Source organism: Podarcis pityusensis (assembly GCF_964106645.2).
Source record: "Podarcis pityusensis genome assembly, chromosome: 6".
In the NCBI taxonomy this organism is placed as follows: Eukaryota; Metazoa; Chordata; class Lepidosauria; order Squamata; family Lacertidae; genus Podarcis; species Podarcis pityusensis.
Window position 1 is genome coordinate 34,170,248 of NC_138030.1, and position 13,679 is coordinate 34,183,926.

Sequence of the window (13,679 nt, forward strand, 5' to 3'; positions counted from 1 at the left end):
AGTCTCTTTTGCTAGAGCAGCCTTTCTCAACCTTGAGTCCTCATATGTTGTTGGACTACAACTCCCATCATTACTAGCTAGCAGGATCAGTGGTCAAGTATGATAGGAGTTGTGGTCCAACCAGGGCTTTTTTTCTGCCAGAACGTACTGGAACTCAGTCGACCTCTCAGGTGGGCACCATTGCCATTATGAGAACAAGGGAGGCCTTCATGGTGAGTTCCGGCACCTCTTTTTCTAGAAAAATAGCACTGGATCCAACAATATCTCAGGATCCAAGACTGATAAAAGCTACGCTAGAGGGACAGAACACTAGATACCACCTTAACAATTTTAAATGGCCGCAATGGATTCTTCACTTGTAACATGATCCCAGCTTCTCAGACCTGTTAAAAATGTGAAAACACACTAGTAATTTCAAGAGGGTCCTTCAAGGTTCCTTCAATTGCCAGGTTTTCCCTGCTCAGAACTGAACCACACTGAAAACTTATGAACTGCTTTATTAAAGCTCACTGAACATGGCGAGGTTGCTTTAGAACCAGTTTGAGGCTGTTCTGTTTGTGCAAATTAGGCTCTGCCCCAACAACCTCAGTCTGCCCTTAGAGAGCCTCCACCTGCCTGACTTCATTCATACAAGTGGTCCAGAGGATGGCGCTGCCTGTCAGCTTCCTCCTCATTGTTTTGATAACAATATAACTCAACTTCCTGTGGCATGAGAGTGCAGAATACTCATTTAGCAGAAGCCTCAGGATGTTACCTGACTCTGCCAAGGGCTTGGATTCTCTCTCCTCCTTTCTGTGTGCATAAAGGCACGGGGGGGGGGGGGTGGCAGTGCAGAGAAGTAACAGAAACCCCCCTCTCCCTCATTTTGTATGCTGTTGTTATTTCTTGCCGGTTTCTGGGTTTCTGTGGTTCTCATGTAACTTTTATAAACTCTGGTTACACAATCGTCAGGAGAGGATTAAAACTTGAAGCTTTCACACTTTAATTACCGCACAGCGAACTTCTGCTGCATAAGCTAAATGGCCCATCTCTAAAGCAGGGGAATAAATCTAATTCTGAACAGGGGCTGCCAGTCATCTAGGGAGTTGCTTCACATGAACTGACTGTGCACTGTTGTTGTTGTTGGCATAATATTTATAATGAGGTTTGCATCCTCCTCCCCTCCCCAGAGCTCAGGACAGCATACCTGAGTTCACCTCATTATTCTCCTTACCATGTCCTTTGAGGGATGCTAGGTTGCCTACTTGCTCAAAGGTATTTGGTGAAGACCAAACCAACTGTGCTGGGTGTGTGGGTGTGTGACCCAAGACATTTTACTGCCTGAGGTGAAGAACAGCTCAAGTTAACTCACCTCCAAAAGGATATTGTAGAGTTGAAACAGGTTATGAAATGCATCACTGAAATGATCAAAGGGGTCGCAACATTTGGAGGTTTTTTTAGCCATCCAACTTCTCCAATCTGTTAAGGTCATATTGAACTCTGATTCTATCTGCTGCAGCATTAGTTACCCCTCCCAGCTTGGTGTCATCTGCAAATGCTCTTAACACTTGTGTTACAAGACAAGCATCATTTCACATTAAGTTATTTGCAAACCCCATTATGTGGCTGCTGTTCCCCATCTAGAGCTAAAGCCTTCTATCATTGTTGGGTCTGTTTTGGGTGGGGAAAAGTGTGTGACAATCAAACTTCTTCCCAGGAAACTCTGGAAATTGCAGCTCTATGAGGGAAATGAGGTATCCCAACAACTCTCAGCATCTTTCAGAAACTACCGTTCCCTGGATTTTGTGGGGAAGCCTTTAAAGTGGTGTTATACTGCTTTAAATATATTGTACAGATGGGGCCAGGAAGTCCTCATAGTCCCGGAGAGTTTACATGTGTCGTATTCTAAATGCATGCGACAGTCATTCTAAATAAAACACTAATTAATTAATATCTCCTCCGTTTTCTCCCACACTTGCATAGTCATGCAGATGGCTCTAAATCAGAGTCTAGTTCATTCTGTGTCCATTTTAGGATAATTGCATGAAGCGGGGTGGGGGTGGGCAAACTGTAAGGTACTTTCAGTATGCTTAGTCAAGAAGGAATAACCACACTGTCAGAAGATACTTTCCACGGAAGGGAAACCTAAAACAAATCTGTTGTATATAGCGGAGAAGCAAAATAAATGCAAACGTGGAGTCCTGGGAGCAGGTAAGGAATGGGGAATGTTCCAGATATCAGGATTGTGTGACTTATTTGTGTTCCCCCCCCCCCAAGCCTTTTCTTAACAATTCAGCTGTAAGGGACAGCAAATTGTGTTTGTTGTGTTTGTGTACATATGTGTTTGTGTTTGTGTATATATACATACAGGATTTCTTGAGTATCCTTGGGTTCCTGGTGTATTGTATTGTGTTGTGTTTTGCCTACATAGGAATATTAGAATGCTGTAACTTTACATTTGCATTTACAGCTTCTGTGTTTTCACTGTTTATCTTTTTTTAATTGAGAGTTGGTAAAATAATTTTCTCTATTTATAAAATAGGTGCATTGTTTTCCCTCCTCCCAGCTGCCTGAAAAAAGACATAGTGCTAACCAAATGAGATAAGGTTCTGATGATGAATTGCTGAGACAGCCCTGGAGTTTGCACATTCCTGCTTCCTTGGTTATTAAATGCCAATGAGGCAGATAAGACATTTGCTTTTAATTAATAATTTACTGTCATTGCAAAGAGGGGGGGAAATATGAAGGAAGCTGTGAATTTTCATGTAGAAATACTCCCACCTGTCTCCTCCCCAGGAAGTGATGACATAAGGGAGCTTGCTGAGAATCAGGAAGCGATAGATTCAGATCACATTGCTTGAATGGTTTCTGCATCTCCATAATTAGCATATGCTCTGCCAGGAGGAGTCTTGCCTCATTAGTGCCAATTTTTTATTGCATTATCCTGCAGTTCAGTTTCTGAAAGCGCTTGTGAGTTGCATTAGACTACAACTCTACACTCCCAGCACGGTCAATGAAACCAGCTTAGCATGGGGTGTTTGCAAATTGCCACTCTGTAAGCTGATCTACCAGGCACCGCTTCCTAGCCATGCGCAGGTCCGACTTAATGGAAGTTCTGTAACATCAATACACTGTCATGATCCTGGCCATGTCCTTCTTGTGTGCTGATTCACACAGCCCTGAAACAGCATGTGACTTGAACAAATGTGGGCTGAGCTGCAAAGCAATGATCCAGTTGTATCAATCGTGCTGAATAGCCAGCTCAGGTGGCAAGTGCTGACAGGGATTAGAGTCAAAACAAAGCCACGGATGAAGAAGAGGGGAGTATCTGGAAGGTTGGGAGAACCCCAGGGTTTGCAGATGTATGAAAATCCACCCCCCACCCCAGCCCAATGAGGACTGAATGAGGACTGAAGTGGGGCAGCTGGAAAAGAAAAATGGGAACTCTGTATTGTTAGGAGCTCGTCCTACACTCGAGTAGGACCCTGGCAGAGACACATGCCTGACTGGCATGTTCTCTCCCTCCTGGTCGATCGTTCAGGAGCTTCAAAAGCTTTCTTCTGCCCGAACATCACAGCGACCAATGCCGACAGACACTGGCACACTTAGGGATCTGCAGAGTCTGTGCATTTCGCGTGGCAGACCTCAGCAACTCAGCATTTTGGCTAATCTACTTTATTTACATATAAACGGACACGGAGCACTGCAACATGGCTCCCTCTCTCTCTAGCATCAGACAGCAAAGAAAGAAAGAACAAAGGACAATAGTCCCACTTCACGGAACACAGTAACACAAACATCCTGTCTCTGTCATTTCCCACGCTGTGGAGTCAAAACATATACCGTCATGTGAAAGACGACAATCCCATGACTGCAATTATGGAGCAGGAATTCTAACATGTATGTGTGTGTATAATTTGTAGGCTGATATTTTACCATGTTCAACTCTCGGAAACTTTTGCAGTAGTCTGGTAATGTGACAAACTGGATGGAGCAAGATATTTTGGTGCATGGTGATTGCTTCACCATGTATTCAGCCATTCATTCAGTATCATTGTGCTTTATGGATTTTAAAAATGAAATCATTGGCACATCTCTCTGTGCTCTTTGAGGGACAAAACGTAGAACCAGCTAGTTTAATAATAGAGAGAGATGCTTGTGAGTGTGATCCAAAGCAGGCAGTGAACATCCTTGCTGTAGAGCAGAGGTCTTCTTTGCCATGGCTTGCACAGGAATGGTGCAATACTCAAACCAGTGAAAATGAACCGTTACCCTAACAGTTGGCATTTTGTCTGCTACTGCTCATGGTTTATTGTTCTAGAAATGTTTTTTTAAAAAATAGTTCTTTGCTTAGGGAGGGACCATAGCTCAGTGCTAGAGCATTTCCTGTTTATGTCGAAGGTTCCCTGCATCTTCTAAGTAGGACTGGTCAAGAACCCTGCCTGAAATCTTGGACTGCCGCTGCCAGTCAGTGTAGGGAATACTGAGCTAGATGGACCAGTGATATGAGTAGGTATAAGACAAGATTCCCATGTTTCACTAATTTGGCTGCAATAAATGTGGGGAAGGGGACGTCTGAAATTTAGTTTTAGCCTGATTTGTGTGTTCACACAATTAAGACTTGCTATTGGGGAACCTATGTATACACAGCAAGCTCCCCTCTACAGACATTCACCCTGAATGTAGGGACAGGAGTGAATAATAGAAACAGAGAATTATAGAATTGGAAGGGACCTAGAGGTTCATCTGATCCAACCATAGCTGTCAACATTTCCATTTTTTAAAGAGAAATTCCGTTATTCCAAATAGGATTTCTCGCAAGAAAAGGGAAAATTATTTTCAGGATTCTAAAATGTGCAGGGAGTCTCTATGATTGCAGAAATCATCCCGCTGCAGAAGATCTCCTTCCAGCTTTTGGAGGGTAATCAGAACAGAACAGGGTGTAAAGTTCAGCATGCTTGCCTTCACTGTCCCCCTACCATGTGCCCACTCACATACAGATGTGCCTAAAGATGAGTAATAACTCTACAAGCTTAATATTAAAATGTATGTATTGAACGGCTTCTAGTTTTTATTTAGGTGTTTAATGATTATGCATGTATGTATTGCAATTTTTTTTTTTTTTTTACCCCTCTCATTCGTCGAGAAGTCTCCCAGAGTGCCTTACAGGATCACTAGTAAGTCACTCTCTGATCTCAGGCTTACAATCAAGCTAAAATGTATGGGGGAGGAGGATTTATTAATAATGACGATAATACTTCCATTTCAATATGGAAACCTTAGATAAGGACTCCTACTTGGGGAAAGTGAAATGGATAGCTTTCCTCAACATGTAGAGTATCGGGCAGGACGCTGGGTCTTCTACATTGGGTTGCCTCCTTCTTTATGAGGACATTTGAAAGCAGCCATAAGTTTGAAAAGACAAGTTAAGTGCCAGATAATTTAATATCATCTTGTTATAAATGAGCGTTCTTCTGAGGCAGGCACTTTTTCTGTTAGCTCCCGATCTTCTCATGTTTTATGAGGAGTGCCAGATGGAAATCAGGAGTTCATGCATAAGAGGGCCCCTAAATTCTGTCCAGACTGCTGCCAATGGGCAGCAGAGGCTGAGATCCATCTCATATCAGCACTGCAGTTCGCTGAGGCCTCAATGGATCATTTCTGAAGGTTTTTCATTAAAGGTATAATGTGCAAGCTAGCACCTTTCGACATGCTACGTAATTCTATGGCATAAATAGAAAAGGCTTAGCAAAATGTTTCATGCAATGCAGCAACTTCTTTTGGAGTGATGTATTCTGAGCGAGTGCTCAGAATGTCTACTTTCCATTTTCTGCAATGGAAACAATCTGTACCTTGTTCCTCATTCTGAAACTGCAGATTATTTGGATACTCACTTATCTATGACTCCCCCCCCCCCCCCCAGTTAGGGCCAAAATGCCTATTACATGCCAGGAACAAACTAAACGATATAGTGAACATCCGTGAGCAAATAACCAGTTTATTGTCTTTTGACAAACAGCAATTTTAGAACTTGATGTGGACTAGGACTGTAGTGCTGGGGTGGGAGATTAATCCTTTAACATCCCGTCCCCCCAGATTTCTTAGTACAGTAAATGCCCTCCCATTTGCTATGTGTTCCATTAAAGAAAACTTACATGCACAACTGTGTACATTACACATATATTTCCTATAATGGAGCAAATAGCAATTTAAAGAGGAGAGGTGATTTTCACTGAGAAAACGGGGGGGGGGGGGGACAGTTACCCAACTCTTCTCCCAGGAAGCTCTATCTACCAAACTTTATAAAGGCTGGAGAGCCAATGGACAACTAGAGTAATCTGCATTCCAAAAGATGGTGACTAATCTAGGAGAAAAAGAAGTCGAAACAAGGAAAGGAAGAGGCATTTAAGGAAATGTTACATAATGTCTGCAAGCAAGTTAACATGTTAATATAGGCACAAGTGGGTATCTCTTTGTGTCAAATCCTCATAGACCTAGAGAATCCCTATCTCACATATTTTGTAGGGGCCCTCAGATCAGTTGCACTTCAGGTTTAATTGACCAAAGAGACAAGAGGCACATTAAATCATTTGTTATGAATTGCTTGTAGTTTGATGCTATAGAACACTGGCCAAGACCATGAATTCAGCAACATCAAGAATGTATAGCTAGATAGAATGATTGCAGCTAGAATGGGTAATGTGACCAAATTACTATTAATTATTCAAATAGCATCATCAGTGTCTATGTCATTTTATGAGATTGCATTAAAACAGAAGATCCCCGCTGAAAACATGTGATGCAGCGCAAAAGCTAAACAAATGAAAGGGACTGGTAGTAAAGAGAGAGCATGAATGTGATCAAGTGCAATTACTGTGTGTACAAATTTAAAACTCACAGAATTGCAGCCTGCAGTCATCTAAAATTATAGTGTGCTGCCAGGAGAGAATGGGGGGCATGAACATCAGTACGTCTAGGGGACAAGAAGGGTGAGATGCATCAAGGTGACTCAGGATTCAGGAAAGGGGGCCATTCCACATGCTGCAGGAAAAGGCAAACAAGCCTCTAGAGCAGGGGTTGTGAGGATTTTGCACACTCAGAGGCTGATGTGACCCCTCCATGGATGGTCCAGCTCTGTAATAAAGTCGGCACCATCTAGCTTTGAAGCAGAGGCACTTGGATGGGGTGAAGCATTGATTGGTTGCTGAGAAAGTAACATGCTTGAGAGGTGCAGAAAGAGTGGTGCAGTTTTCATGATGGGGTCCTCTGGGCACACCGGCACATGGTTTGTTTGGGGGGGTTGGCAGCTATGTTGGCAGCTATGAAACAGTGTCCATCTGTGCAAATGCTAGCCTCTCTCCCTTACTACATGGTGGGTGGGGACAATTGTGGAAGGTGCACCAGCATATGAGCCCAGGGGCTACCATCGGTGTTCATGTGGAAGAAGACTCATAGACTTACCTGCTTTTGCCCTAGTTCCTAATTTGAGAGCTGATCTGTAACATGAGCGCCCCCTCTGCAGACACACTTCTACGGTATCGTGGCAGATTCCCATATGTTGCAAGGCAGATAATCTGTTCCACATTAGATTGCACATAAGGGAGTGCTAACCAGCACTGACCTGTGTTAGTAATCATCTCTTGCACAACAAATGCCATTAAGATGGCCATTTTTCGCTTTCAGTTAACTTGCCAATTTGATGCAGTGCTGTCTGGCTTGCTCCTGGCCTATTGAGTTTTGTGTAAATGATGAAAAGAGAACTCCTGTCAGGAATCCAGCCCATAGGGATGAGCCTTGGGAAGACACAGTCAGTAAGCCCTACATGTTCCCTTATAGTCTGAAATAGTTGCTCAGCCCCAGGTGCTGATGTCTGCATCAGCAGCAAATGCCTAGCATTGTTTACCCCTTCAGACTTCTGGGGTTGTTTTTGTGTGTCACTATTTACATGACTAATTGTAATAAGAATATAGATGCTTTCTGGGGACACACATTGAGGGGATGGGGAGAGGGAAAACTCCTTGGTTGACACTAATATTAATGTGCATATGTATAATTTTTTCCTCTGGCATTAGATCTCAGAGCCATAGACTTCTGGCAGAGGAAAACATTTCCCCCTTCCCAGTAACTTTTTTGCAGAGCAAAATATGGGGAGGATCAGGCTGCTCTTTCAAGTCATCCAAGTTCTACTGAAGCTGTATTTGATAACTGAGAACATTGGGAACCCTTCCAGGGCTTAGCTCTCCATGCAGCAGAAAGTGGTGCCTGTGCTATGCTGAGAATGCAATTAGCCAAGTCTCTTGGGGAACCTCCACTGTTTATCTTATGCAGTCTTATTCATTATTAAGTGAGGCAACAAAAAGACATCCTCTCATTGAGGTGGCCCCAGGCTGTGGTGCAGATGAAGGGGCTTGTATTCAAATAGGGGCATTTATATGGGTCTAACGGAAGAAAGCAACAGCTGGTGCAAGTCTTCAGCCACAAAAGTACCCATCAACTTCCATCTTCTGATTTCTAGCTAGTCACGGAAATACTTAGAAAACAGCTGGCACCCTGGGTGTTTAACTGAACCATGGGAAGACATGTTCTTCTCCAGTATTTGAACTAAAAGGACTGGTGCAAAGCGTAATCTGACATTTCTCTATCTAGCTTCTGCTAATGGTAAATTGTTCATAAGACTGGATTATGCCAAGACTGTGCTCTGAGCCAGAACTGAAAAACAAGCCCTCTCCAAGCTGGCTTGTAACACATGGATTGTCTTACTGATCCTGCCAGATCTCAGATCAAAACTAAGCAATCCAACTAGATCTATTGTCAGTTCTTTATGGTAATGAAGAAATTTGGCTTTTATGTTCATTAAGATGACAATTTAAGTTCATGTCATGTCTTCTATCACTTTCTTCAATACTCAGTGCTAATATTTTAATTATAGCTAGTTCCTAAATGAAACCTGTGATCAAATGGAGCAGTCCTGATAGGGAATACTTGCATTGAAAAGAAAAGCATATTTCAAGGGTTATTTTCATAACAGCTCTAATGAAGAACAGATGTGAGCTGCCTAGAGAGTCTGATACAGGCTCAGCTATCTAATAAGGATAGATTTGGAGTGGTTCCTTTTTAAATTGCTGTTCTGAGGAGGATGGAGCACTTTTCAGTGCACAAGGAAGCTGTTTAAAAGAATAAGACCCAGGCACCTTGCAAACAGATGTAAGATCATCCATATTTATAGTTCGAGACATAAGTAAATTAAGGAAAAATATCTTCCTCATACAGCAGATCATTATACTCCTAAAAGTGCTTCTTTACTACCATTACCATATGGCTATGTGTGAACAGATAGCTCAGAGTCCTTTGGGAGAATCTGCCTAGAGCCATAAATTGATTAACCCTGGGTGTAGAGGGTTTGTAAGGGTCGCACTGTGCATTGGCTTCTAGTTAATGAATCAATTTCTAAAATGGGTATGTTACCCTTCATTGGGTAATCAGCCTCCCCAGGGTGGTTTATAAATATCCCAAAACAAATAAAACTTAGGTGTGGTAAGATTCATGCTGGTTGACTGAGTCTCCTGCAGAAGGAAGGTTGGTAATTAATTAAAAGCCACATTTACCAGGAACCAAGCATCAGGGGTAAGTCAGAAAATAGCTGTGGTATTGCATTCAGCTGACAAGAGAAGGTTGTGATTTTTAGACAGTTATGGTTAGAATAAAGGTAAAGGTAAAGGGACCCCAACCATTAGGTCCAGTCGTGACTGACTCTGGGGTTGCGGCGCTCATCTCACTTTATTGGCCGAGGGAGCCTGCATACAGTTTCCGGGTCATGTGGCCAGCATGACTAGCCACTTCTGGCGAACCAGAGCAGTGCACGGAAATGCCGTTTACCTTCCTGCCAGAGCGATACCTATTTGTCTACTTGCACTTTGACGTGCTTTCGAACTGCTAGGTGGGCAGGAGCTGGGACCGAGCAACGGGAGCAAACCCAGTCACGGGGATTCGAACCGCCGACCTTCTGATTGGCAAGTCCTAGGCTCTGTGGTTTAACCCACAACGCCACCCGCGTCCCCTATGGTTAGAATACCTTTCGAAATAAAGAAAGAAGATGGAAAATTCTGAGCAAATGGCTGGTGTGGTAGTTTTATCTATTTGCAGAGAGCTTTTGTTTAAAAAAGAAAACTCCATGGGGGAATATTCCTCCATGTCTTGTTTTAAAGAAGTGGTGTTCCCCACCTGCCATCTGAATTTACCTATGGATGGAGCAGGAATTCAATTCCATCCACAATTCCATTTGTGCTTCATTCTGTGGCATGTGTGACCCAGACCTCAGAACTGGCCCAAGATATTTTGGCTTATCCAGTGGAAATGCAAAATGGTGCCTCCTGAGAGGAAAAGTATCATAACTTAAATAACTGACATTTGCCTACCCTTAATGATACCCAAAAAATTCCGTTTGAAACAACTGCTTTGCATTGTCCAGTAGTGGGATTGGCCCAGAGAACTGGCTTTTGCCAGCTAATATGGCTGTATTTCCTTGTATTATTGCCCCAATCCATTTCCTTGATGTTGCTGCATGCCAGGTAACTTCAGATTGCATAGGAATTTAGGAAGCATGTGCACAGAGGAACCTGACCTACACTTTGGATCTAACTTAGAATCGTTTACACTGTCTTGATTGAACTTGGGACCTGGGACCTGCAAACCATGTGCTCTCCTGGAAGGAAGCCAGCCACTTCCAACAGTATATTTGCTTTTTTGCATAGAGGAATGGTTTTTTTCCAGATTTCACCAACATTTTCTAACACAGAAAAATCCACTTTACTTCAGCTTTAAAAACTGCATCATCATCATCACTACTTTTTAGAAAATAAAAAACACTATTTGATGTCAAAGTGCTAATCTTTCGATGACAAGCTTCCCCTCATTATCTCTTCTCCAAGAGGTACTTCAGCAATTAAATAATAACACTGGTCAACAACAAATTTGTTGTCTGCATTTTTTCAGCTGATTTAGAACGAATCTGATGCGCTGAATCCAAAAATCACATTGGTTTTGCTCAGTCAGGTCAAGTTTTTGAATTATGGCCACATGTCTTTTTTTTACATTTTTATTCACATGTACGCTTGTGTGGAGCATTTTAGAAGAAGTTGGTGGGGGTAAAATGCCATGTCGAATAATTGTTTTGATTGGAAATGATTATTTTAATGACAAGAAGTATTCAGGTTCGATAGTTCTGGGTGATTATGTCGAAAAGTGATCAGTTTGAAGCCATAAAACCTCGAAATCTTCCATAAATTGGTGCGGCAAAGCATAAAGTTGGGGGATCAAAACCCCTGGCTCACTCGAGTACACTGAAGGAGAACTATGAAGGGGTGAAATATGTGCTGGAGAAAATTGGTTATGATCAGCATAAGTGGTTCATTTGTGTTGACCTGAAGATGGTGAACTTTTTGTTGGGACAACAGTCTGGCTTCACCAAGTACCCATGTTTTCTGTGCATGTGGGATAGTAGGGACCGTGTTCAGCATTACACGAAGAAGGACTGGCCTGTGCAGGAGGAATTGGTGCCTTGCAAAAAAAAGGAACGTCATCAACGACCCTCTGGTGGACAGAGACAGAATACTCTTCCCACCGCTGCACATCAAACTCGGCTTAATCAAGCAATTCATCAAGGCTCTGGACAAGGATGGTGACTGCTTCACTTACTTGTGCCAGGCTTTTCCAGGATTGACCATGGTGAAGTTGAAAGCTGGCATCTTTGATGGTCCTCAGATCCGTCAGCTCATCAGAGATCCAGAGTTCGGAAACTCATTGAACGAAGTGGAACTGGAAGTATGGAAGGCATTTGTTCTGGCAGTGAAGAACTTTTTTGGCAACAATAAGGCCAGAAACTACACAGAACTTGTCAACAACATGCTGACTGCTTTCAGAAACCTGGGCTGCAACATGAGCATCAAGATGCACTACCTATTTTCACATATGGACCGGTTTCCTGAGAACCTGGGTTCAATGAGTGATGAGCAGGGGGAGAGATTCCATCAGGACATGAAAGAGATGGAGACCAGGTATCAGGGTCGCTGGGACGCAGTCATGATGGCTGACTACTGTAGGACTCTGAAGAGAGACCTCCCTGCCGCTGAGCATCCCAGGAGTTCCAAGAAACGGAAGTTCAAGCCCTGAAGTTTGAAAAATGGTGAAGCAACATGCAATTTACATGTACTTACCTTTATCAATGCCCACCATTCAGTTTACAGTAATCGATGTTTCTATCAGGTAATCAATATATGTTGTTGGAAAAACATTTTTTTCTCTTAAAAACATATTTAGGATGATATGTGTTGACAAAAATCAGCTGATAATGCCACAAAAATGTAATTGATTTTGTCACAAGATCTGATTTTTTTCAAATCAACATAGCACAAAAACCTGACCTGATGGAGAGAAACAGATGCCATTTCCTGATTCAGCAGTGCAAAAATACCCTAAATCAGTTTTAGAAATCTAGACAACATTCAAAAAGTAAAAAATTGTTGCCCAGTGTAATAATAAAAAATTCCGTATGGAGGCATCTTGTTTCCAGCATCTATTTGACATGCTGATTTTGTTGTTTCCAAGTTCAGAATTCTATCACTAAAATTTCCATCCTGCCCTTTCTTATAAGATCAAGGTGGATTACAAGAGACAGCTAAGATACAGAGACCTAAACTCTACTTACCCCCTCTGTTTCAGTTATGTTAGCGTAAGCACAATGGCTGTGTGTTTTCCAAAGATTGCCTAACAGTGTTATACTCTTTGTACCTGACATAGCTGTACAGAACTGTATTAATATTTGCTTTTGCAATATTACAAGCCTTCCCTGTTTCAGAGCAGTACAAAGGCATCTGCTTACGGGCTGTGTCAAGTGACATGTTTTCTAGGATTAAGAAGTTCCAGGTGCTATTTTTAATCAGCTATGGCCAAGTGAATGCTATGGTGCCTCAGAAGCTGAAGAGTGTAGTGGTGGCTACTGAAATCAGCTTTCTAGGAATTTCGGTATTTTTTTCTAATGTCAGGTGGCAGACAAGTGGGCATGGCCAGCTAAATATGACTGCACTGATCTAATTGGTCTGGTCTAACTTGCCTCATGTGTCAGATGTTTCCTTCCCCTGATATGGACCCAACTCGGGGGGGGGGGGCATAATCCTTGACATGACCCTAAAATTGTTCCAGCCCTCTGGAAGAAGCGTGGAATGCATTTACACCCAATGCCTGAGCCCAAGTTCCACCTGTATTTGTAATCAATAAAGCTATGGCCATTTTTAATCCAGATGGTTGTTTGCCGGAATCCATCTTATCACCCCTTATTTAACCACGGCCTGGGGGAGGGCAGCACTGTGACTGGGACCATAATAAGTAGAGTTGGGATCTGTTCCTTTCCCAGCCAGTCCCAATACAGTCAGCAGCGGACATGAATCCTTTCCAGGGCACCAGCTCACATGATCAGACCCTGACTGGGAATGAATAGTCAATAGGTCTGTGAGGAAGCATCCATTCCCAATAGGATGCCCCACTGGCACAAGACATTTTGAAAATCTAATCATTAGTGCTGTCTGTCCTGTAGTTAGATCTCTTAACATTTTAAGAATTGCCAGAAGTTGTTGATCAGAGGAGAAACAATGTTGGTGTGTGATTTGAGTGGCCATTTCAGTTGAGCCTCCCGAAATAATAATGCT

The 13,679-nt window shown here is 42.6% G+C and overlaps 1 protein-coding gene across 4 annotated transcripts in view; it reads left to right on the plus strand.

Annotated features, from left to right (window-relative positions):
• Positions 1 to 13,679, plus strand: part of SYT6 (synaptotagmin 6) — a 138,499-nt gene that overhangs the window by 49,337 nt on the left and 75,483 nt on the right. The gene's annotated exons all lie outside the window — the stretch shown is intronic.